The sequence below is a fragment of the Rattus norvegicus genome, chromosome 20 (genome assembly GCF_036323735.1).
Source record: "Rattus norvegicus strain BN/NHsdMcwi chromosome 20, GRCr8, whole genome shotgun sequence".
Classification (NCBI taxonomy): domain Eukaryota; kingdom Metazoa; phylum Chordata; class Mammalia; order Rodentia; family Muridae; genus Rattus; species Rattus norvegicus.
Genome location: NC_086038.1, coordinates 23,338,574 through 23,363,140, shown reverse-complemented (window position 1 = coordinate 23,363,140; position 24,567 = coordinate 23,338,574). Strand labels below are relative to the sequence as shown.

Below are 24,567 nucleotides of genomic sequence, written 5' to 3'. Positions count from 1 at the left end.
CATGAACAAAGTTTCAACCAAGAAATTTTTCACAGTGCCCAAAGTGTCTCTATATTTGTAATACAGATGTGTCAATTAAATATTTACTTCAAATAAACCATCATTTGTTTTCAAACAGAAAAAAAAAAAGAATCATGATGCTTAGTCTTTCAGCCATGCCCAAACTACCTAAGTGCTATTATCAATACAAACTATAAGCACTGGCAGCCAGATATGCATACAGTTGTAGTTTTGTCAACCATGGTACATTTTTAGTAATTTGAGTAATCTCAGTCAAATAGCCCTATTTACATTATTGGAAGAAAACCCATTTTTCTCTCTTACTTCTGTATGATTTCCAAATTGAAAGCCACAGAACATGTTTTGTTGTAATTCAGAATGGCACTAATTTATACAGTGTATATAGCCTTTAAAAAACAATTTTGTAAACCATCTGACCTGAGGTCATTCTCAGTAACTTTAAAACTCTGCTGCAAACATCAACCTTTTTATGGGCAATAAACTTATTAAGATATCTCTCACAAGAAAGCATATAAATATCCAAGGGGTATAGAAGATATTCAAGTTCACTTCTCATCAGGGAAATGCACACGTAGGCCAGAAGTGTTGTTGTTTCACCTCAGTAAGAATGGCTGTAGTCAGAAGAACTAAGGGCTAGTGAGGATGAAAAATAAAGGAAACCTCTGTATTATTTAGGGGAATTGTTAATCAGTGCATCCACTGCACAGTGCAAAGATCCTCAAAAGTTTAGAGCAGATCTAATATATGGTAGACCAATCTCTGCCTTCAGTGTATATCTAAAGGCCATGAAATTAAAGCACTGAAGAGATGGTCTCACACCAAACATTCATTGTGGGCTAATTCACCATAAGTAAGAAATGTTAAGACCCAGAGGCATTCCCTTCATTATCTGTGAAAGTAAAATCTGTCATCATCCATGACGTCATTTGAAAGGCTTTAGACACTACCAAACTTTTGTATGGACAAAAGAATAATGAGACATATATACACAGTAGGATACTACATAAAATGCAAGGAGAAGGTACAAAAGAAATCTTGGGATTTGTGACAGCATGGGTGGACATAGAAATCATTGTGTTACGGGGATGTACACTAGTCTCAAAGAATACAATTGCATAATTTTACCTGTGTGGGATGTAAACTCATCACTGTTGTAGCCGCTAAGGATAGCTTGGAGTTACTAGAAAATTGAACAAGGAAGAGAATAGGCAACATGAGAATCCACAGTAAGTTTTAGACCGACATTAACTTTGCAAGGCTAGGGCAGAGCAGGATGTCCCAAGAGAATAGATTTGAACTGTGTGACTCACAGAAAGAAAGGTTGGAGTACTGTAACAGATTTGGGAATTATCACACACACACACACACACACACACACACACACACACACACACACACACGTGTGTGTGTGTGTGTGTGTAATCAAAGATCAGATAATAAAAATGTGATGTGTTTTAAATTTTTATATATGTTTGACATATTTAACATAATCACATCAGTCCCCCTTATTTTCCTTTATTGCCTCTGAACCCTTCCATGTAACCTTTACCTTGCTGTCTTTCAAATTCATGGCTTTCCCTCTTTAATTATGTGAGTGTTTGTATGTGTGTGTGTATATTCCTAAATATATAAATGTAACCTGTTTAGCCCATATAATTATATATATATATATATATATATATATATACATATACATATAGTGTGTGTGTGTGTGTGTGTGTGTGTGTGTGTAAAACAACAATTAAAAAACAGGTCATGAATTTAAAGTGTGTGAAATAGAGAAAGAATATATGAGAGGGTATGGAAATAGTAAGTGATGTAATTACAGTATCAGAAATAAAAAAGTATTTAAATTAAACAAATAAAATTTAATTCAGTTATATAAAAAACCTTTTTGGAGAGTAGATAACATGATAAAATAAATACATATATTTTATGTAGAAATACAGTTATTCAACCAACAAGTCTCTGAGAAACTGTTCAACATGAGCAATTTGAAGCACCCATTTTGATGTAGATACTAAAAGAGAAAATCTACAAGCATTTCTGAAGGAAATTTATCACTTTACATGAGAAACATATTTATAAGAACTTATAGAAACAAATTGACAAATATAAATTGCTTCTTAAAATCATGATCAAATTGTTGTAGAGTCTAAGGCCAAAGTTCAATGAATACCTTAGGGAAATAATTTCAGCCTGAAAACTGTAGACCTGCGTCTATGTTTTTGCACAGATATTGCTGGGATTCTTCTGTCAGCAATCAGAAACTGGGGTTAAGGGTGAATATTATCACGTTGGAGGACATCCCTTCCTGTAGTAGTTCGGCTTGATTTGATGTGACTTTTAAAGTGGAGTGAGATAAGGCAGGTAGACCCAGCAAAGCAAACAAACAAATATATATATGTATATATATATTTACATATATATGTGAATACTTGAATATTCTGGTTTTCCTTTAACATCTAGTAAAGATACTGGAGTACTAGAGCCTTCAGCTTAAAATGAATACATCAACAACCAAGAAATGTAGTGTTAATTCCATTGAAGACAGTAGAAATTCACATATGATTGGCCACAGTTATTGTGATATGGCCATAAATACATGTAGGAATTTAGTACAAGTTACTTTATGTATTGGAAGGTCAACTATGCTTTTCATTTTTAAAAGAAATCATGTTTAAAGGGAGAGTCTTCCATATTCTTTCTTATCAGTGGTTATACCCTAGCTGACAAAGTGTTAAGTCTGGATTTTGAATTTATTTTTTCCACTCTCATTATATGACTACTTTAGGTATGGATTGATAACTTCTTTTGTATCCCAGATTTCTCAAGTGTACAGTGGGATGACATTATATATTTTAAAGGGTTTTTTGACAGATAATTTGAATATATATGTATATCTTTGTATGTGTATATGTTTATACTGTAGACGGATATATAGACATATATGCTGAATTGTATATATTTAATATATATTTGTCATTATATATATTTTGTTATATATTACATTAACTTAAATTAGATGCAGTACTATTATTAGGACTTCTCTCAAATTATACATTCATCAAATGTTTTCTCTATTAAAATTTGGAGCAATAATTGATTGCATATTATTTTTGTAATTCTGACTTCTTATTTTTTAATTTATATTATTCATTTTTTATGTGAGTTCAAAAAGTGTCTTATGACTATCACATTTTCAACCTCTCTATATGTTAAAGGATAATGAAAGATATGACACATCCCAAATAAAGAAATATTGGTCTTTTAGAAAACCAGAAGAGACCTGCTTTTATACATGTGAGATATCACCTATCTGAGCATCTTAGAATTTCTGCTTTATAGACAATTATGATTCTATTTAAAAGCTAGAGAAAATGAGAGTAGGAATTCCCTTCTCAAAAGGTCAAAAGGTAGAAAGCAAAGAATACAATTGAAGTTTCTGAATTCTTCCTCAAGAAGCCTTATCACGAAGCCAACCCTAGGATTCCCAAGGCTTCCTAATTACCAGAATTGGGGAAGACTAAACTTTCCTTTAAGAGTGCCTCTGACCTGTTATACATTGTCCATCACTCTGCACTTCTACAATCCTGGTTCTTTCTTTAAAGCTCCTTGTAAATCTCAGTGATATATATGACTTTCCCTGGTGTACAGTAGAATTGTATAAACTTAGTCAGAAGCTACCTCGACTGCCCAAGCATTTGAAATGCACTGGATGCGTGTGACAGTGAATGAAGACAAGGGGGTAATAAGTGCTATTTGGTTCATTGTTTTCTCATATTACCAGCAGAAAGACCTGGCTATGTAAACTAGGAGTTAATAGTTCTATTGTCTGCACCAACAGCTGACTATTATATATTATTGACACCCACTTAAAGGGTGCTTGAATGAAATGTGGACTCTACCAATTTGTTCCAGAGAACAAAAGTGATCCATTGATGATAAACTCATAGCTCATTGTTCTCACTATTCTGTCTTGAACATAGGAATGCCCAGACACTGTTCATTATGTCTTGTGGACAACAAAGGTACATGTTGCTTTTGCTATACTGACAACAAAATAAATGTATTGCTGTATTTACACTTCAGTTTTTCACAATATTATCTTCACTTTCTATGACTAGACATTACAAAACATCCCTTCCTTATCTTATAAGATTTCCACCCTTGTTCTTTCAAGCTGGTATCAGTTTTACTTTTCCCCTCCCATCCCAGCTTTATAATATCTAAGTGCTGATACAATATACAAATTCTCCCACGGTGCTTGGGATAAAGGATAACAAAGTGATAAAATCAGATATACATTGGTTTGGAGTTTATAGAAACAGACATTGCATATCTACATTAAGGCTGGTGTCATGGGTATCTACAACAGTCAGAGGTGCTTTTTAACCACGTGTGCTGTTAACTTCTTGAAACCACATATATATACTTGCATATATGTTATTTAAGTGTTTGTGGAACTCAGGGGTCATTCCAATATTTTAATTATGTTCTAACCAAGGCCTGGGTTTTTAATGAAGGGAATTATTTTTATTATAATGCAGAAGGGTAATCTTTATATAATAAAGCAGTGCAATACATAGGAAAGACTTTAAATATGCAAAACATACAATACATTTATAAGAATTATCAGAGACATTCACTAGGGGTATGTGAAATAGTTAAGTATTGCATAAAATAATAAAAAGTGTTGCATGTATGGAGAGAAGAGGAAACATTCAGGAAAAGCTATGCTGGTTTTGTCATAGGCAAAGAAGAATTTAAGAGGCTCCATTTAGCAAATGCCATAACTTCTGTCTATTTTAGACTTGAATAAAAACAAATCAGCCCTGAAGAGGGTTTTGTGGTTGTTTTTGTTTCGTTTTCTTCTTCTACTTTAATATTGATTACTTTAACCTCATCACACAATTTCTAGAGTCCCTCTAATTATCGTATTATAGGCAAGAAGGCAGATATGCAACGAGGAAAAGTAACTTCACAGGCACTAATCATATAGCCAATAAGTGGTTAAGGAAACATAAGGTTTATCCATTAAATACTGATGAGCCTGTGTTTTCAGGGGCAGGTGATACATTAAATGAGAAAAAATGAGGAAATAAAAATCTCACAAAAAAGAAATAAGAAGTAGATGTATTGATTACTTTCTTCTCAATGTGACAAATGGTTGACCACACACACAGTTTAAGGAAGAATTTGTTCTCCCTTGTAGCTGTAGAAAATATCATCCATTTAGAATAAGCAAGACTTGACAACAGTGGGGGTGAGTAGGAAAGGAGGAACTGGGTGTCTGATGGCCTTATTTCAACAGTAGACAGGAACCTATGAGAGAGCAGGAAGCGGAGCCAGGTCATAGGACTACTTCCTCTAGGAAGGCTTTGCCACTGAAGGGTCCCATAACTTTCCTAAACAGTGGCTCCTTGAGGTACTCAGTATTCAGCAAAGGAAACTATGGGAGATAGTTCTCCTTTAAGCCAAAGTAAGAGGCACAGAAATAAAACTCATTTCTCATTCGAATTTAAGTGGCTCCCTAATTAGAGCATGTCTTCAATGACTTCTTCCTTCACTGTGTCTATGAAAAGATAATTTACAGCTACCTTAAAAAATATAAAATTTTCATCAAAGAACCTATTTTCAGACTGTCCTCTCCTTTTTCAAACTTCAAGGGGTTTGTTAACAATAGGCCTTCCTGCCGGCCATTGTCTTCTTTATCATGCAAGGGTATTGTAATCTACTCTCATTAAAATGCCAATTAAAATTCTGATAAAAGACAAAATGAAGTAACACTGTAAGTCATGTTAAATAATAATAGATATTAACACCTTTCACTTGTGATTATGAGCCTTGACCTTACTAAGTAATAGAAATTCATGTTTTCTTTGCAGCAAATGACATGAATGGGAGACAAGTTGCTGACCTTGCTATAAGAACATCACTGGAACACCAAGTCAGAAAGCAAGTGGAAGAAGTGAGCAATGATTATGGATTACTCTGGGCTTTGGGCTTTAATCAGTGAAAATGAAATGTGCAGTTGCCATAGACATGATTAGGGCAGAATGGGAGCACATGCACTGTTAGTGACTATATAAAACATGTCTGCGGTAAAAGTGTTAAAAGACATTTTGTCAGCCTTTTAGACAATTTTCTCTAAAATTGTCTAAGGAACGTATCGATTGATGAACGACTAAGTTCAAATACTTTTAAATTAATCTGATCGATATTGTATTCATATATTAAGGGATTCAAAACTGTATTAAGACTTACTTTAAATTTCTTCATTTCCCTTAAACAGAAGATGCCAGAAATTTTGCTGTGAGGGACAATTTCAATTTGCCACTTTTGTTGGACAGGTTGTAGGCTTTTCTGGTATGGAATAATAAGAAAATACTTTGGCTCTTTGAAAGTCAGCGAAGACTCTATGGGCTAGAATTATAAAGTCACTTCCGCTTTTCTTATACTAAATGAACACATGAGGTAATCATAATATGAAAGAATTAATAAGGTTTATCGAGTAAACAAACTTCCAGGTACAGAACACTAATATTACCTCTCAATTGAATACTTGCATATATGTGTGTATATAAGTCAGTTAATTCTGATTAGGAAAATTAACATAATAAATGACAGCAGTGCTAATGGTGATTATAAGCAAATAGCACATATCTATATTGTTTATTGTTAGCCAGTGGCTTAAGTTGTGAACTCTATATGCATCATATATATTTAGCAACTCTCAGTTGAGAATGCAGATTTTTACACTGCTCTTTGTGCGCACATGTATTTCCCTCAGGACTTCTCATTTATGTCCCATATACAAGTGAGTCAATGCATATACCTTAGAAACTAGAATTCTGATCAGCATTCCTATGTGTCAGGTGTATATATATAAGCAGACTAGTAATACTGGCATTCTATGCACTTCCCCAGAAAAAAATATTTAGAAAAATTATACACATACAATTACTTGCATGTCCTTTTCAATATTAATGAGATTAATTCTAGCATTCATTTCCACAAGATTTGAGCACCCGAAAATATATATTGCATGATATATAGTTCAGTTACTGATAAATAATCACTTTGTTAGCTTATAAATAATTTTATTTGTTTTTAAATCACAAAATGCACCATCAAAATTTATTACTGATATTAAGTCATGAGTTTTTCATGTTTCTGTATGAAATTGATATTAAGGGAAATATGTAAGTATTTAAGAACATTTAACACTAGGATCTTAAAATTCTATATAATTGCCCCTCAAAAGGTATGAGCTCCCATCTTTTTAGTTGTTTTAGAAATTAATACATGAGTAATGTATTTATGTCATTCTTATATCTTGCCTACTCCCTGTATTTCCATGTCTCCCCCATTCCCTTTCAAATTCATGACCCCTTCTTTAATTTTTCTTCTTACATGTATACATACACACAGTATGTATGTGTGTGCATTTGTGTATGTGATTCCATTTATTGCATCCAGGGATGGAACTTTGTAAGATTTTGCTCTTACTTTACAGCTTGTCTCTGTGTTAGTGTTGTTGTTTTGCTGGTCTTGGTTAGGCTATTGAACTACTCATGTTTCACAGGTACATCTTCCCTTTCATATATAGAAGATGCTATCTTGTAACAGACATTCTAGGCCTTTGTGTCTTACAGTCTTTCTGTCCCATCTTGCATGAGGTTCCCTGAGTATTAGGTACTGGCACTGTATATGTACCAACTGTGGTTGTGTACCTCATGGTCTATTTTTCTCTACATTTTGACCCATTGTAGATTTCTATGATAGATTACATCTGCTGCAAAAAAGAAACTTCTTTGATGAGAGCTTATCGGTATAGTTATTTTGAATACAGGATAAGTGTTTACTCTGCAGTTAGAATTTTTTAAAATATATATATTATATTCTTCATAAATTTCTTATCAAAATATTTCTTTATAAAATCTGTTTAGCATAAAAGCAATGGGGATCTGTAGGCCTTGAGAATCACAATTGCCATGGGACTATCCAAACATACACAGTCCACAGCCCACATTTCAGGAGTTATTTATTCTCCTCCTCTTCCTCATCTTCCTCCTCTTTCTCTTCTTTCCCTTTCTGCTCCTCCTCTTCTACCTCTTTCTCCTTCTCTTCCTTCTCCTCTTTAGTCTCCTTTCTTCTCTTCCTCTTCCTTCTCTTCTTTTTCTCTTCCTCCTCCTCTTTGTAATTTGGTTCATCTTCTTAGAGCTTTTTGAATATTCTTTGTATTTTCACAACATTCTCAGTATGCAATATCCTTTTCATATCTCACCTTTTCCTCAGATTTCTAATTGTATTTATTTTTATTTGCTTAGATGATGGTTTATCTGGTGGGATAGTTCAGACATATTATCTCAACTTTTAATATCCTGCATAGACAGAGTTATGCTTCTGCTTCTGGATTTGAGCCTTATATAGAGCAAAATGAGAGGGTAGATAGTAATCTTTTTGGGGCAGTAAGATTTTTCGTAACTTCCTTCTTCCCTTTCAAAGCGAGTTATTGTTTGTCTCCTTTTCCTTCTCCCTGTCTTCCTCATGTTTTGCCATGTCTTTAAGCTTTAACTTCTCCTTTTCTGCCCCTTTAAATTTTCTTCAGAAATTTGTCAAAATTGTTGAATGGTTCTTGGTGTTTAACTTGGAAGGTCTGTATAAAGAAAGCATATGAAGACATTTTTCACTCAGCTTTTTTGGGGGAGCTCCTTTACTCATGGTAACAGAGGTGTTTACCAGTTGTGAGCTTTTGTCTTGGGAACCCTCAGAGATGGTCTCTTCATAGTATCTTAAGTAGTGTTTTGTCGCATTCAGTCATGTTTCACTAAGAGTCCAGATTTTGCTCAGAAAACACTCAGTCCACTTTCTGTCATGCTTTGAGTATTCTAAAATATCACCATGAAGAAATTAGTGGATTGTCAAGTGAAGAAACCTGGATGTAACTGTGATTGTGTTTTTTACTTCTAATCTCAGAAGAATAGACAAAGCACAATGCCTCTCTTCAATAGAATAAATAAGCTTTAAACCATCAATTAGTTTAAGGTATGTAGTGCTATCCTGTTATATAATATTTAAGTATTAAGTCATGTGATTCCTTTGTTTTGTTTTGTTTTTCAAGTTCTTTAGTGTGATATATTTTGAGAAAATATTTTTTTAGATACACCATATGTTTGTAAGGGGCAGTGGAAATTAAGCTTCAGAAACTCCACACTGCAAAGAAACTATTTGCCAAATTTAAGAGTTATATGAACTTTGGCCTTCTATTTTAATCCTACAAAGTAACTTAAAAGTTAGCCATAATTGGGTTTTAAGATGCATTCTGATTATATTGTGTTTTTCAGAAAGTAATCCATACCTCCTGCAAAATTTAAAAATATATTTTTAAATGAATGTGTTTTGAATCTCTACCAATAAATCAGAAAAGTATATGAGTATGTAGCTTTTAGAACATTTTGTAGGTAATAAAGTGCTACAAAGTCAGTCAGAACTTGAAATAAAATTTCAGGGAAGTCTGATGAAATGTGAATTTGCTTCCAAGTCCCCTGTCATCAGCTTTAGTAAACAGCTCTATAAGAGTCTTTAAGAGGCTAACTACCTACCTGCTTTGGAACATCCCCAATTAAATTAAAAATATCTACAGTATTATATATTTCCTTCTGGGATTGTTATACTTTTTTAAAAAGTTTAGCAGAATAAGAAAAAAACATTAAAAAGACTTGAGGGATTTTAGGTCAAACTTAAATGTCACCATATCCCCTATTTGTCAGGATCATAAAAGGAAATGTTGAGATTGGGTTTAATTTTAAAATGAATGTGTAATGGTTCCCACTTCAGTTTTCTCTAGTCTTCCCTCTGTTATGTCAGGAGTAATGGGATATCAGACTGGAGCAGGGCAATGGGTCACCTATTCCAGTCTTCCTCCAATAGCTTAAACCTTTTTAGTGTACTCCATTCAAATACTGGCTTTCTCCTGTCTACCTCTTCACTTGAGTCGCTTCGTCTTAGAAAAATTCTGTCTACTGGTTAGCTATTTTTATCTACTCCCCAATTTATTTTCTGAAAGTGTTTTATTTCAAAGAAGGAGGAGGAAAAGGAGATGAAGAAGAGGAGGAAAAGAAGAGGAAGAAAAAGAATGATTATTTTCTACTGGACAGCATAATGCCATATGGTAGATCTGCATTTAGGATTTAAGAAAAAATTGCACCAACATAAACTGTGGTTTACTGCTGGATCTACAAGCATTTCTATATTATAGACACAGAGGTCCCCTAAGACAACATACTGACATTTGAAATGCTGGAAAAATATATTCTCCAAAATTAACTCTCTCTTATTCCATTTTCCAGTCTTCCAAGCTCACAATGCAAAGCAAATGTCAGTTAAAAATCTTCATATTAGGAAGCAAAGGCATTCAGATCATCTGGGAAGGCTTACTTGTGGGAGCAGCATATGACCCTCAGGGTTCACAGGAGAAGATATGAAATGAGATGAAGGCTCCAGGCAATGAGGAATAGAGATGCTGCTGTTTCTTCGAGTCAGAGGGCACCTCTTACAATGGTGGCAAAGGGCAGGAAACGAAGGTTATGTATGATGTATTGAGTGGTACCTCTCTAAAGATGTGGAGATGAGGTAACAGGCCTCAATTTAGATCACCATGGAAACATACTTCTGGGGGTGTTTTCAGAAATATTTAAATGAAGAGAAGTGACTCAGCATGAATGTGGGTTCCACTGACCCTTAGAGTTTAGTCTTTGATTGAACAAAAGGAGGAAGGTGGTAGAACACCAGAATTTCCATTCTGTTCATAGTCAGAATGCAACTAATTGCAAGAAGGGCTGCATCCTCAAACAATGACCTCAGATGAACCAACCCTTCCTTAATCTTGATATGTTAGTCCTTAGTCAAGGATCATCTGTGGACAATAGCTATATATGCCTTACAAGCATGCAATGTAGAGACCTAAATTCCATTTGAAGGCAAGTAACTCATGTATCGTGAAAATCTGAAGATGCCATACGTATTAGAAATAGGCCCTTTATATCATAAACTGTCAAATCATATTTTTGCTGCTTTTTGTTTCCTTGTTTGTTTGTTTGAGTCAAGGTCTCATGTAGCTCAGGCAGGTTTTACCCCTCACTATGTGACAAGGACAGGATTGAGATCATGTTCTTATCACATACAAGAATCTTGATATAGCAAAATGGCTGCTCCTATCATATTCAGACACCTCCTAGAACAGTGCGATCTGGTTAGAAGGCCACCATACCCTTACTACATGCCTCTTGTGTCAGAAAGCACAAAGACCACCAAGGATCCAATTTCAATATAATCACATTAGGGTCTCTTTATTACAAACTCGAGTTTGGACTTACTCACTGACCACCCACAAGATGGTTTGGCGAAGCAACCCCAAACTCACTGGGACATGGTTTTATTGGTAATGGGCACAAGTGTGGGGTTATCCGTCCTGGCAAGTATTGAAAGACTATTGTAAACTAACAAGTTTGTGCTCTGAATGCTCTGAAGCAAGATCATATACAAATGGTTTGAGAGTATATTTGAAACAATCAGACTAATCTTTGATCAGCTGTTGCTAGAAAGTAGCTAAGGAGAAACTCTGGGGTATGGGCCAAGGATAAGCCATGGGGTTCTTGGTGGGACTTGGGTGTAGCTTGGGTTCAGCTGTGGGTCAAGTTCTCTGGCATTGTTGTTGTTGTTGTTGTTGTTGTTGTTGTTGTTGCTGCTGCTGCTGCTGCTGCTGCTGTTGCTGTTTTTCTTTCGTAAAGGAGGCTGGTCCCAATATGGCGTCTCGCTCTAATCTCATACAATGAGGGCTAATTGGAGGACACACAAAGTGACAAATCAGAGAAAGATTTGAAAGAGCGAATCAGAGATAGGATATACCTAACTCTCATGGGAGCATATGGGAAAGGGAAGCATACCATTTAAGAGAAGCAGGGAGTCAGATCAGTGAGTTGAGAGTTGAGTCAGTTAAGAGTCAGTACAGTGAGTGCAGTGTGGTAGAACTGAGTTTATTTCCGAGTTCAGTGCAGGTCAGCAGAGGCAGTTGAAGCCAGAAAAGGAGCCAGAATATTAGAACAAATGGCCAGAGTTAGTTTGAGACCACGCAGAGGAATTTAATGAGAAGCTGAGAGAAGCCAGCTGAATCACACATTTTGGAGTAGAGTTTGAGCCAGAAGAGTTGAATTGAACCAGTCAATGATACTTTATAAAGAGATAGGAAGGGTGAACTTATACAGCAGAGTCCTGGAGACTGAACATATTCTAGGCCTAGCTTAGCAGCTGAGAGCTGGAAACTAGAACCTTCAAAGTCTGGGCTTGCAGAAGACTAGATTGTATAGAGGATAGATGGTTCTAGGCCAAGGCCTTGGTTTAGTTAGCTAGAAATGCTCTGGGCTCAGCTCAAGTCATTTATTCATAAAGTTTGGGTATGGCTCTCATCTATTCATTTTATCTGAGGAAATCAAAGTAACACTTACATTCACATTACCACCTCTGTCTCCTAAATCCTGGGGCTTGGGTCTGTATTCACATGGTTGATTCATGTCACTTATTTTTTAATAGACCCGGAACACCTTCAGATTAATTTGGACTAGGGTATTTGGATTATTTTAAATTCTATTTCATTTGATATTTTATCCCTTTATCATAATTTAGCTTACAAACAATAAACACATCGCATGGCTAGCTTAAGATTGTCATTCAGATACTTGCCCATCCTGCACTCTATAAATATTAGTAAATTACACAATAAGAATATATATTAATAAACTGCTATACAAACTGTCAATGTTTCTTTGGGGTCTCCATTCTCACTATTGATTACATGTTCATATAACTATCCTATAAAATTATTATGATAAATTTGAAACAAGAAAACAAATTCAATTTATATATTCTTTCACAGTTCATGTATACTTTTGTTTGACCTCTGTCCTCACCAATGACTTAATCTCACATTTTCTTTCTGTTCTTTATAAAAATTTGACTGCTCTTACAAATGCAGCTGCTTACATGTAAACACATGTACTTTATAGGTTTGGATTCACACATGAGGGAGAATATTCAGTTGTTAATTTGGGTCACCTGGTCCAATATTTGATTTTCTAATTCCAACAACATTTTTACAAATTTCGTGACTTAATTTATTTACAGTTAAAGAATATTCCATTTATTTTTTCGGAGCTGAGGACTGAACCCAGGGCCTTGCGCTTGCTAGGCAAGCGCTCTACCACTGAGCTAAATCCTCAACCCCAATATTCCATTTTCTATATAATACATATATTTAAATTTTAAGTAGCACAAAATAAAAAAATATTAAGACTAAAGGCGGCAATCAGGATTTCTCCATCGGGATCGATATTTATTGTCATAGTTATAATTGACTGGAAATGAATTCAGGCTGAAATCGCATAAAAGGTAGTTAGGTGTGGTGGTAAAATTCTGGAATGCATACCAGTATTTCTGTGTTAAAGAAAGATTAAGAGTTTAGAATACTGTGCAGTGAGTTGAAAGCCAGCCTAAACTACAGGACACAATCTTCAAAACAAATAACAAACAAAAAACCAACCAACCAAAAATCAAAAACAAAAACAAAAACAACATACTATGAAGTATAATAAGCATTTTCTGGAATCTGTTTCTGAACTAATTTGACTTTTTTTTGTTAGAGTGCATTAGCTATGAGTAATGAGTAGTGGAAATGTCTGAGGATTCTCTAGGACACATATCTATGAATTACTCTATCCATCAAAGAGAACATTATAGTTCTTCTAAAACTTCCAATGAAATTTAGATATTAATTCTGATTTTTTTTATGTGCTGTATTCACATTGTGGTCTGGGACAGATGTGATATACTGACTAACTTTGTGAGTATAACATGTTTGCCCTTTTAAACTGTCAGTGAAACTTTCTTCTCCAGGACAGTGTGAGTCACTGAAGAAATGTCTAGGAAAAGGAGTAATGGAGAATGGAAGCTATGGAAGGACTCCCCCAAATTACGCAATGGTTCTCTAATTCTCTAAATGTGTTGGATGGAATATGGAGTCAGAGTTGATTTCCATTCTTAGCAGCCTCTTACTCTTAGCCCCATGGTTCCCTTCATCATCTCCCTGAATAATTATTTCTTCTAAAAATTCCTTAAAAAAATCGGTCATGTTGACCTAGAGTCACATACTTTTAGGAAAGAAGGCTTTCTTCTCTACCTTTCATTGCTCATTTTCAAAATCTTAATCAAAACAGAATATCATCCTTTCTGGAGTTTTACAACGACTCTAGATAATTCAGGACTCTGCCACAGAATTCAAGAGACTCTGGATGTAGGCTGACATTGAAACATGCAATCCATGCATGGTTGAAGGGTTAGATGTAAGAACTGGTAATTTATTTGAGTATTGTCAGAGCCCGAGCATCCTCATAAGGACATTAGTGGTATCTCTGTTAAATATTAGGCCAGTTCCACTGAAACATATGTGTTTGTTAGCAACCGTGCATTTTCAAGTGCGAACTATCTCACAGACAAGTCCAGTGAACAGCTGTCATTGTCCTTCTGCTGCTCATGGCAATCCTGTTACAGCTTAGCAGAAGGCATTCTTGGCCAACACTCATCTGAAAAAATCTTACTCATCAGGATCAAGCTTAAAGAAAACCTATTTATTTTATCTTTAACTATTTCTCTTATATGTGATGTCAAGAAGTCATTTACAGGATTATAGATTTGAAAAGGAAGAATAACATATTGTAGGAATTTCTATCTTTGAGGATTGTATAGCAAGAAATATTTAAAAACAAAACCATATCTATTCTATAATTTTTTGATTGAGATTGGAAATAAAATTCAATTCTAAGATAAAATAAAGAATACTTTTGGGGTGGGATTTAAGCCTGTGGTAAATCTATTGTTTTATTTTAATTTAATTACCATTTATTAATTTCAGCTTAAAATGATGTAAACTTTGAAATGATACAAAGAATAAAAATAGCTTTGCTGATGTAAATAGAGGGTAAGAAAAATGAGTACACTTGGCCTGGAGAGATACCATAGTGGTAAAGAGCACTGGCTGTTGTTATAGAGGACATGTTCCCTGCATCTGCATGGTAGCTCACAACCAACTGGGATTCCAATTCCAGGAAGTCTGGGTGCCTCCTCTGACCACTGAGCACTATGTGCACATGGTATACAGACATACACATCCAAGTACACATGTACAAACAAAAAATAATGCATTTAAACAATGTGAAGAAAGATGTGCTGAAAATAGATGGCAGATTAGTGCTCACAATTAGTTATTTATGTCATCCCTCCAAAGGCTTAAGGTGAATTGTGGAGGGGAAGGAGGTAGAAAGAATGCAAAACCCTTATAACAGGGTGAAGAACATGAGAACCAGAACAAAGACAAAATTGTGACAAGTTGTTGCGATCATGAACTTGGAGCCACTATGGACAGCTACAGGGGATGTATATTGCATGCATTGAGGGAAGACTAAGTAGGGGTCTTTCCACTACCTACTGGAATATTAGCTACTGACAGATTCAAGGAAATGGGGGCATAATTATCTTCAGTAACATGAGCACTGATAAGTCTGACAGGTTCCACTAGCTGGTTACACTTAAATGTCCCTACAGGTGGGCTCTGGTGGATCATAAAACAAAAAAATCAAGTCATGAATCTTGGAACAAAGCTGAGAGGGAGGGTAAAGGTGATAATTAGAAGGTGATAAAAGGGGGTGTGCAGTAAAGGATAACCAACATGGATTATATGTGATGAAATTATCAAATAACAGAATCCTCCAAAATGAAAACATCGTATCAAATATAGCTATTTTCCATTTTAATATTACCCCAGAGCTTCTCATTCTTACCCCAGAGCAATTATACTTGATTTTTATTTTGTATATAAGCTACCTGTCTTTTCAACTTACTCTACCAAAGAACCTTATGGTATCCTTCCCATGAGCCTTTGCATATACTTGTCTGCCCAGAACAAGCTTCAGTGATTTGTCCCCTAATAGTAGGTGGACCTTCTTTAGTTCTAGGTTCAATGAGACATTTCCATGCTGGTGTCTTATCCTCATTACACTTTCTCCTCACATCACACTGTTATCATGTGTAACCTGGGGTGTTATTTTATAATTATTTTTGAGCTTATGTCATTCCTGTCTAGAAAGTTCTAGAAACTTTACTAACTTGCATTCCTAATGTGTGACAGAAACTAGGGAGTGACGGTAAACAAATATGCATTTAATATAAAAATAAATAAAATGAAGCTTGTTGGCAATAGGGTAAAATAATAATCAAATTCTATTCTATGAAATGGAAATTGAACTATCACTTTTAAATACTGCTGCTGGGAGAAAAATTTAATACACCTTTCTCAAAGCTAAACTGATTGAAACATTGTCCTTAAGAATATTAACAAGATCTTCTATGCAGCATAAATTCAGACACTTTAGAAAATAGATAAAAGTTTTTATAAGCCAAAGTAGAAAAGGAATGATAAAGTCCAAAGAAAAATTTGGAAATATCAACAGTTATTTGTGAATGTACACACCCAAACAATTGTCACATTTTAATAGACATATTATGGGCAAAGCCAAGAAAATTTTCTAGCAGTGTAAATATTTCCAAGAGAATGTTAATAAATCACATATAATGATGGGGTTTAGACATGACTAAATTTACATATATATGCATATGTATATGTTTAAGTCACATTAATGTGATTGATTCTGAAGAGAAATATATCAAAATGTGAACAGCACTATTTACAATGGAGTTTATTCACAATTTATTTTATCATTGTGTGTGTGTGTGTGTGGGGTGGCTGCCTGTGCCATACAGCATGGAGGTTGGAAGACAGCTAATTGAAGTCAATTCTCTCCTTCCATTATGAGAGTTAAGAAAAATGTAACTTGGGACATTAGGATTGTTACCAGGTGCCTGCACCTGATAAGCTGAATCAGAATTTACAATGATTTTGTTGTGAATTCCGATTTTATTTTGTATTTATTATTCCAAAATATTACTCATTTGCTATTATGATTTTAAAGTAAATCACCCAGTTTTTTTTTTCATACTACAGACTACATTCATGAATTGGTTCAATACAGAACTGACAAGATTAATTCAAACTGCTTAGTTATATTCAGTTTCTAGGACTTAATTCCTTCCCCATTTTCTATGAATTCCTAAATTCTATAAGGAACCTTATACAGGTTCACTAAAAAAAAACCCTCAAGATTCATATCTTCTACATATTCTGATTTATATACATTTATATTACCTAAAATCAGTGAAGCAAACATAGTCGTGATTGTTAAATGCCAAGGCATAGAATCTCAGTATTCCTCCCACTGCCTCATATCATATCTTAGAAAATGTCGATAGAGCTAGGGTTGGAAACCATCTAGGCATAGAATATGCAAGGTGTGGGAGCAGCTAAAGATAACTCTGTCCCACGAAGCCTCAAAAATACTTGAAAAAGCTCTGCAAGTTTCTTATTTTTAAATTACTTTTTCTAGAGAAAATTGTACCTATTTATTTTTATATTATGATATCACTTACTGGGCGGGGTCCTTTAGTGTATGAATTTTGATGGCTGTGAAGATAGTCATTTGCTAGATTTTTAAAAGAAATATTTATATAATTTCATTCAACGAACGAACCATTGATGTATAATTATTATAGATAATAATTCATTAGTTACATAAATCATATTAGAAGGAAAAATGTTGTTATTATATAAGCTATGAAATAATACAGTCCAGATAGTAATGCAGACTTGCAAACCAAACCTAAGAGCACATCTGTCATAATCAAGGGGGATTAATCTCAGCGATGCAGGGATAAATGTATAAATAGATAAGTGTAATCTACCACATAAAAAGTCTGAAAGACAAAAGCCTTTTCATTGTAAACTGGATGCAGGAAAATGTATTTGGCAAAAGCTAACATCCATTCATGATACAAGTTCTGGAGAGACTAGGGACATGGAGAACAGAATGCAACATAAGAAAGAATATTTATAACAGCCCCTAGCCAATGTCAACCTAGACAGACAGAAAATCAAAGCATTTTCACTACATTTAAGAAAAAGATGAGCTTGCCTACTGTCTATATTCCAATTCAGTATAAAACCTGAAATCTTAGCCAGAGCAAAAAGATAAATCAAAGAAGATCAATGTGATTCAAATCAGAAGGAAGGGGTCAAAGTATCTTTATTTGCAGTTGATAAGATTTCTACAAATTAATCCTAAAATCTCTACCAGGAAACTTGTATATTTGATTAAGTCTTTTAGCAAAGTAACAGGATACAAAATTAGCACACATGAATCGGGAGCCTTCCAAATGACAAATGAACTAAGAGAGAAGTCAGGAAAAAGTAGTCTCGAAAATAATTAAATAGCTTGTGGTAACACCAGCCAAGCAAGTGAAAGATTTGTACAATAAAAATTATAAGACACTGAAGAAAGAAATTGAAGAAGATATCCATACATAGAAAGATCTCCCATCTTCTGGAACAGTAATAATATAGAGGAAGTGGTAATCCTACAAAAAGGGTTCTACAGATCCAGTAAAATTGCCATCAAAATTCCAAAATGCTCTTCACAAAATTTAAAAGTTCAATTTTCAGATTCATATGGAAATATACATATATATATACTTGCACACATGCGTGCACACACACACTCAATATAGCTAAAAATAAATCCTGAATAATAAAAGGACTGGTAAGAGGTATCACCATGACCACTAGCAAATTGTAACCCATGGCTATAGTAATAAAAATAAAACAGCTTGGAATTTATAACAGGAATACATAGAAAGAACAACTATAAGCAGAATTTGATAAAATATAACATAAATATACCACATATTATCAAAGTAAAATATTAGCTTTTAAAAAGACTACATAGTTAATTGAACATAGTAAAAAAAATAATGAAAGGCTCAGTAAAGTAGAAAAGATAGAAACAGATATTAGAAACACACAAAGAAGACTGTATTGTTTCATGTTAGAACTTATATGAAGTAATAAATAATTTATGGAAACATTGCCATCTCAATTAAATTATAAAAACGATGAAGTTTTATCTGAGTACCTATAGAACTAGCAACTCCTACATGAATGTATATGCTCATTATGTAATGTAGAAGTGAAATTTTTCTAAAATGTTTCAACTGGACATACATGTGACAAAAGGAGAACAAAAAGACAGAAAGAATAGATGTATAGGAAGGGAAGGGAAAGGGAAAGAAAAGGAAAGGAAGAGGAAAGAAGGAAAGAAGATATGGAGTAAGGGAGGGAGGAAGGGCAGAGGGGAGGAGCTGGTGAGCAATAAATTGAACAGAGGTTTTACAGTTCACAAAAATTAATTCAAAATATCATAGGACATAAATGTAAAATGTAAAACTAGAGATCTCTTCAAGTATACAGATCATCTCTTAGATACAACAGAAAAGAAACATTTGTAAAATAAATAAAAATGTAGCCTTATTAAAATTTCTGAGAAAAATTATATTGACAATGCAGCCTAAAATTTCAGAGATGCAAATGTGAAAGATATCTCTTATAATAGACTATTATTCAAATATATAACCTAAATATTGGAAGACATGATTGGAAAAGATATCTCAGAGTGAACAGTTAACCACATATACAAAGAATAGTAAAACCAACTCCCAACTAAAAGATGGCCAAAGGTATGTCTCACACAGACACACACACACACACACACACAGACACACACAGACACACACAGACACACACACACACACACACACACACACAAATCCAGGTGATCAAATATCCCATTTCTGGGATGCTATCACACAAAACACTGGAGAGAATCTGGAACATGGTGGACAGAAATGAAAAACAATACAAGCAGTTTGGAATAATATAGTTTCACAAATTCTTACAAAATCATCCACATACTTTCTGTGCTATACAGCAACCAGTCACATTCACTGGAATCTAAACAAAGGACTTGAAAAATACACTGTTGCAGAGACCCACACAGAAGTGTTCACAGTTGCTTTATTCGCAGTAGCACATTTCTGAGGCAAGGAAGATATTCTTCAGTAGGCGTCTTGGTTAGGGGTTCTATTGTTGTTAATGAAGGAGGTCAGGGCAGGAATTCAAAGGCAGAAACCTCAAGGCTGGAACTGGAACTGAGACCATGGGGAAGTGCTGCTTACAAGCTTTCCCCCATGCTTGCTCAGCCTACATTCCTACATCCCAGGACCATTTAAAGCTGAAGAGTAGCAACACTCACACTGGGCTGGTTGCTTCCACATGAGTCATCATTAAGGAAATGCCCTACACATTTTCCCAAAGGACGATCTAGAGAGGCATTTTCTCCAGATTAAGATTCTTCTTTCTGTACAACCTTGTTTCATGTTGATATAAATACTAGCCAGCAGGATGGGTAAGTAAACAAGTGATGCAGCGTCAAAAAACCGGAATAGAACCGGTCCAAAGGCAGTGAAGTATCTTAGCTCATTGTCCACAGAAACCAGAACATTCCTCAGTATTAAGGTGAAACAAGCTAACGAGGTATAATAAGCTATTGTAACAATTTTAAGCTGGTGATAATAAGCAAAAGAAGCCATACAAATAAGTCCAGGTTGTTATGGGTCAATTGGGAGAATTGATCTCTGAGAGGATCTTGTGGTGGTCTCAGCTGTCACAATGATACAGTTTTTCTCAAGTAGTTCACAGAAGCACTGTCCTTAGACCCACCTCTGCTTTAAGGAGCCTACAAAACAAGGTCTGTCCCCTCTTTCTCTCTCTGTCCCTCCCGCCCCCTTTCTCTCTCCCTCCCTTCCTCTTTCTTGCCTGCTCCCATATTCTCCCTCTTTCCCCTGCTTTTTTCATGCTGGTAATTCTCATTCCAGAGTGCAGGTCAGAATCTTAAAGAAAGTGAATTCCCTGAGCCTCTGTCCCTGCTTATTTTTGAGGCAGAGTAAAATTTATAGGGAGTGGTACTGACCTCAACTGTAGCAACAATTATTCAGAAATTAAATGAGATTAAATAAAAGATGTTACATATGCAGTCATCTGTGCAGTCTATATTTAGTAAATTGGGGTCATCATTATAAGGTGAACTTTCTAATGTGCTTTAGTCTTCTAAAGCACTAACTTATTCTCATTAATTATATACTGGAAAGACTTGGAAATCCACCCCAGCATTACTGATAATTCTAGATAGTTCTGTATGACAATTTATTTGAGTCTCATATTAAATAGGTAATTTAGCTCCATAGGAAAATCCTCCCAGTTATGCTTTGGAAGTGCTCCTTTACGTTTAAAACCAAGAGTTAACTCATTGAACATATTGTAGGTACCATTCCTAAATCATAAAAAAGGTAAAAAAAAAAGTTCTTTCAAGTATGCTGTATTTTAGCAAGGAACTATGTGTTAATGGTTACATTTACAATGTCTGAGAAAAGTTGAATATAGTGCTTTAAATTCCCCGCTCCCTAATTCTTTCAATATTCTTAACAGCCCATTTATTCTCTTGTATCATGAGAGTTCCATTAAACCAATACATTAAATTATCTCCCTGAAATGTTTAAGGCACTTTTAAAATAAAAGCTGACTTCAACTTTTTGGAGAGCGGTTGTGGCTGATATTGAAAATCAGAATAGAGCTTGTAATGGAATTCTTCACACAGCACAAATGTCTCCAGTAACCTCTATAATTAACAGTTTAATTGTAACTTGAGCATCAAAGGACATCCATCCTAGTACTCAGCTTATGAATAAAGTATGGAGCTCAAATCACACAATGAAGTGTTGAGATTTGTAGAACATACTACATGTTCATCTCAATTTGAAAAATTTATGAATATTAGCAATAATTTATACCGTCTGATACCAGGAAGAATAATGTAAGTTAATTTGGTTTCCATTACTCATGAAATACATGCTATTGTGAACATACAGATCACATTGAAGAGGAAAGCAAAGGACATGAATTAACCTATTCAAATTGAGAAAACAATCAAGTGTTAGAACAAAGAAATGAATAGAAGCAATCTGCTTGTAGAACAGAGCACTCTGAGTAGTATGTTTTTTGCTATAAAAGATGTCAATCACAAGCTTGATTATTTATATGAGCATATTAAGTCATATTGCAATATTATTACTTAGAAGGTTTACTATGGTTAGGAAGATTCCAAAGGTACCCTAGTTTTGAAAATGCCCTGACCCAAACTTCAGTTTCCCTAACATAGTAGACCATTTTCATTGCTAGCGCAAAATATCTGAGAATGAGTAGGTTATGAGGCAAAAGCGTATATGTGCATCTCAGCTTTTGAGGTTGAAAGTACAAACAACCTTATACTAGGTCAGGTGAGTGATCCTCTGTCTACGTCACATCAGAAAAGGTTGCACTATGACAGAGTCAGAGAAGAAATGTCACACGAAAGGCAGGAAGACATGAGCTATGGAAAGGGCAGTGTTGCTTTTGAAAGATAACTCACTCTTATGGGAAATAATAAATATTCCCTGGGAACCACCAAAATGGCTTCCCAGAGTGGTTCTTCCAGTGACCCATTTGACACTATTTTTTTAAAGGTTCTGTCATCCCTCAGTAACACCATGCTGAAGATCACATTTGCAAATCACCATCTGCTCGTCATACACTGGAGAGACAGCCAAATCAGAGCGTCACATGCCTGCATAGTATAAATGTAAAATTTAATGTATTTTTTAAAAAACACTGTGTTGAGAATAACAAAATGAAGAAAAGAATCAGGATTTTTTTTTAAAAAAAGGCAACTTGAAAAGGAAGAAAATGGCTACATCACATACAAATAAATATCCTAATGCTTTATTGAAAATGCTATCAAGAAGAGAATCTAGGCTGACTTCAAAGTGCTGGATTTTAAATGAGCTATGGCACTTTCCGGGCAGTAGGCACTCACAACGAAATCACTAAGGAATAGTTTGCAAAATATTTAACAATGTTCAAATTCACAGTGTGAGATATTTCAATTATTCAGCTATCAGCTGGAACATAATACTCACTGCAGTTTCATGGAAAACCAGAAAAAGTGTTATCAACCACCCAGGAATATTTTGAGGATCTTTTTCATGTGATTAAAATATGATTGTTCTTTGGAGGAAAAATTCAAACTTCCCTGGCTAAAAAACCTACTGAGTAGCAAACTTGTAGGACTCATGAGATGACCTCATAATCTGATATTAATCTATATAATTAAGAGATATAAGATAATGTATGCTGATAAATATCATTAAGCCCTTACATGACATTGGATCACAAGTCCTGAAAATTTCAAGATATCTCATTTTTAATGGCCATTTATGAGCAAAACTGTAGATAGTTGAGGTAGGCTTCCTTCTGAAAGTTCATTAATAACACTGAGACTATACTGTGATTGTGCTGAGCAAGCACCCAGTGTTTTATTTCCTTGTTGGTATCAAATCACAATCTTTAGAACTAATAAAGACCTTCAGGATTCAACTAAATGCTAGCTAATAGCACATTTGGACACAAGCACCAAAGATTTTGTTTCAGTTTATAGATAACAGCTCTCTCAAAAAATTAAAAACTGTAGGGAAGAGCATATTAACTGTTTATCTTACTGGTTAGCCCTGAGAGCATTTATACAAGTAACACTATACAGACTGAGCAGTTTGTACTACTTAAGTATTTAGAGGACATGGATTTTATACAAGCCAAGAACAGGTACCTGAGAAATTTTAAGGGAAGAAAGAGAAGAGGGAAATGATATGATTATATTATAACCTCAAGAAATTAAAAAGTAAAAAGAATGTGTCTAGAAATCGGAGAAGCTCTAAAAATATGAACATCAGTAACTGCAAGATAGATTCACATATAAAAATGATGATTACATATTGCATATATTATGTTTATACTATATATAATGTATACATACTGATTATAACATAATCATATATTAATACAGCTATAGTTAATCAAAGATATGGCACCAATTCATTTATATACATATAACAAGTTTAAAACATTAAAAAAAAATCTAGATTATAAACCCTTTTTGGAAAGAAGGAAATCTGTTTAATTATTTAAACATCTGGTTAATTTCTTCATAGTATAATAACTTAAGTAAAAATTGATTTTACATACATTTATAAAATATAGCCTATGTTTAAAGCCATTATTTAAGTGTATACAAATATGCTAAAATTAAAATGAATCAATTTCCTATTATTGTTATATATAATTCTACCACTTGCAATAATTGGTGAACATAGTTCAATTATATTAGCAAAACTTCTTTATTAGAATATCTCATTAAAAATATACTATGATCTAAAACAAACAAACAAACAAAAACCAATGATTAAGTGGGCAGTAGTGAGAACCTGGTAGAATTGGGCAAGAACTATAATTAAAATATAGTATATAAAATATATTTTTAATAAAAATACTTTAAAATACACGTTTAAGAAAATAAAATTATGGTATCTTTATTAAAGGATTATAATTTGATACCTGCGTAG

The 24,567-nt window shown here is 34.3% G+C and overlaps 1 long non-coding RNA gene across 1 annotated transcript in view; it reads left to right on the top strand.

Annotated features, from left to right (window-relative positions):
- Nucleotides 1-24,567, top strand: part of LOC102552717 (uncharacterized) — a 78,655-nt gene that overhangs the window by 31,815 nt on the left and 22,273 nt on the right. The window contains exon 3 of the long non-coding RNA XR_362201.5: nt 5,910-5,992. This is a non-coding gene — a long non-coding RNA (uncharacterized LOC102552717). The remainder of the gene's footprint in view (nt 1-5,909; nt 5,993-24,567) is intronic.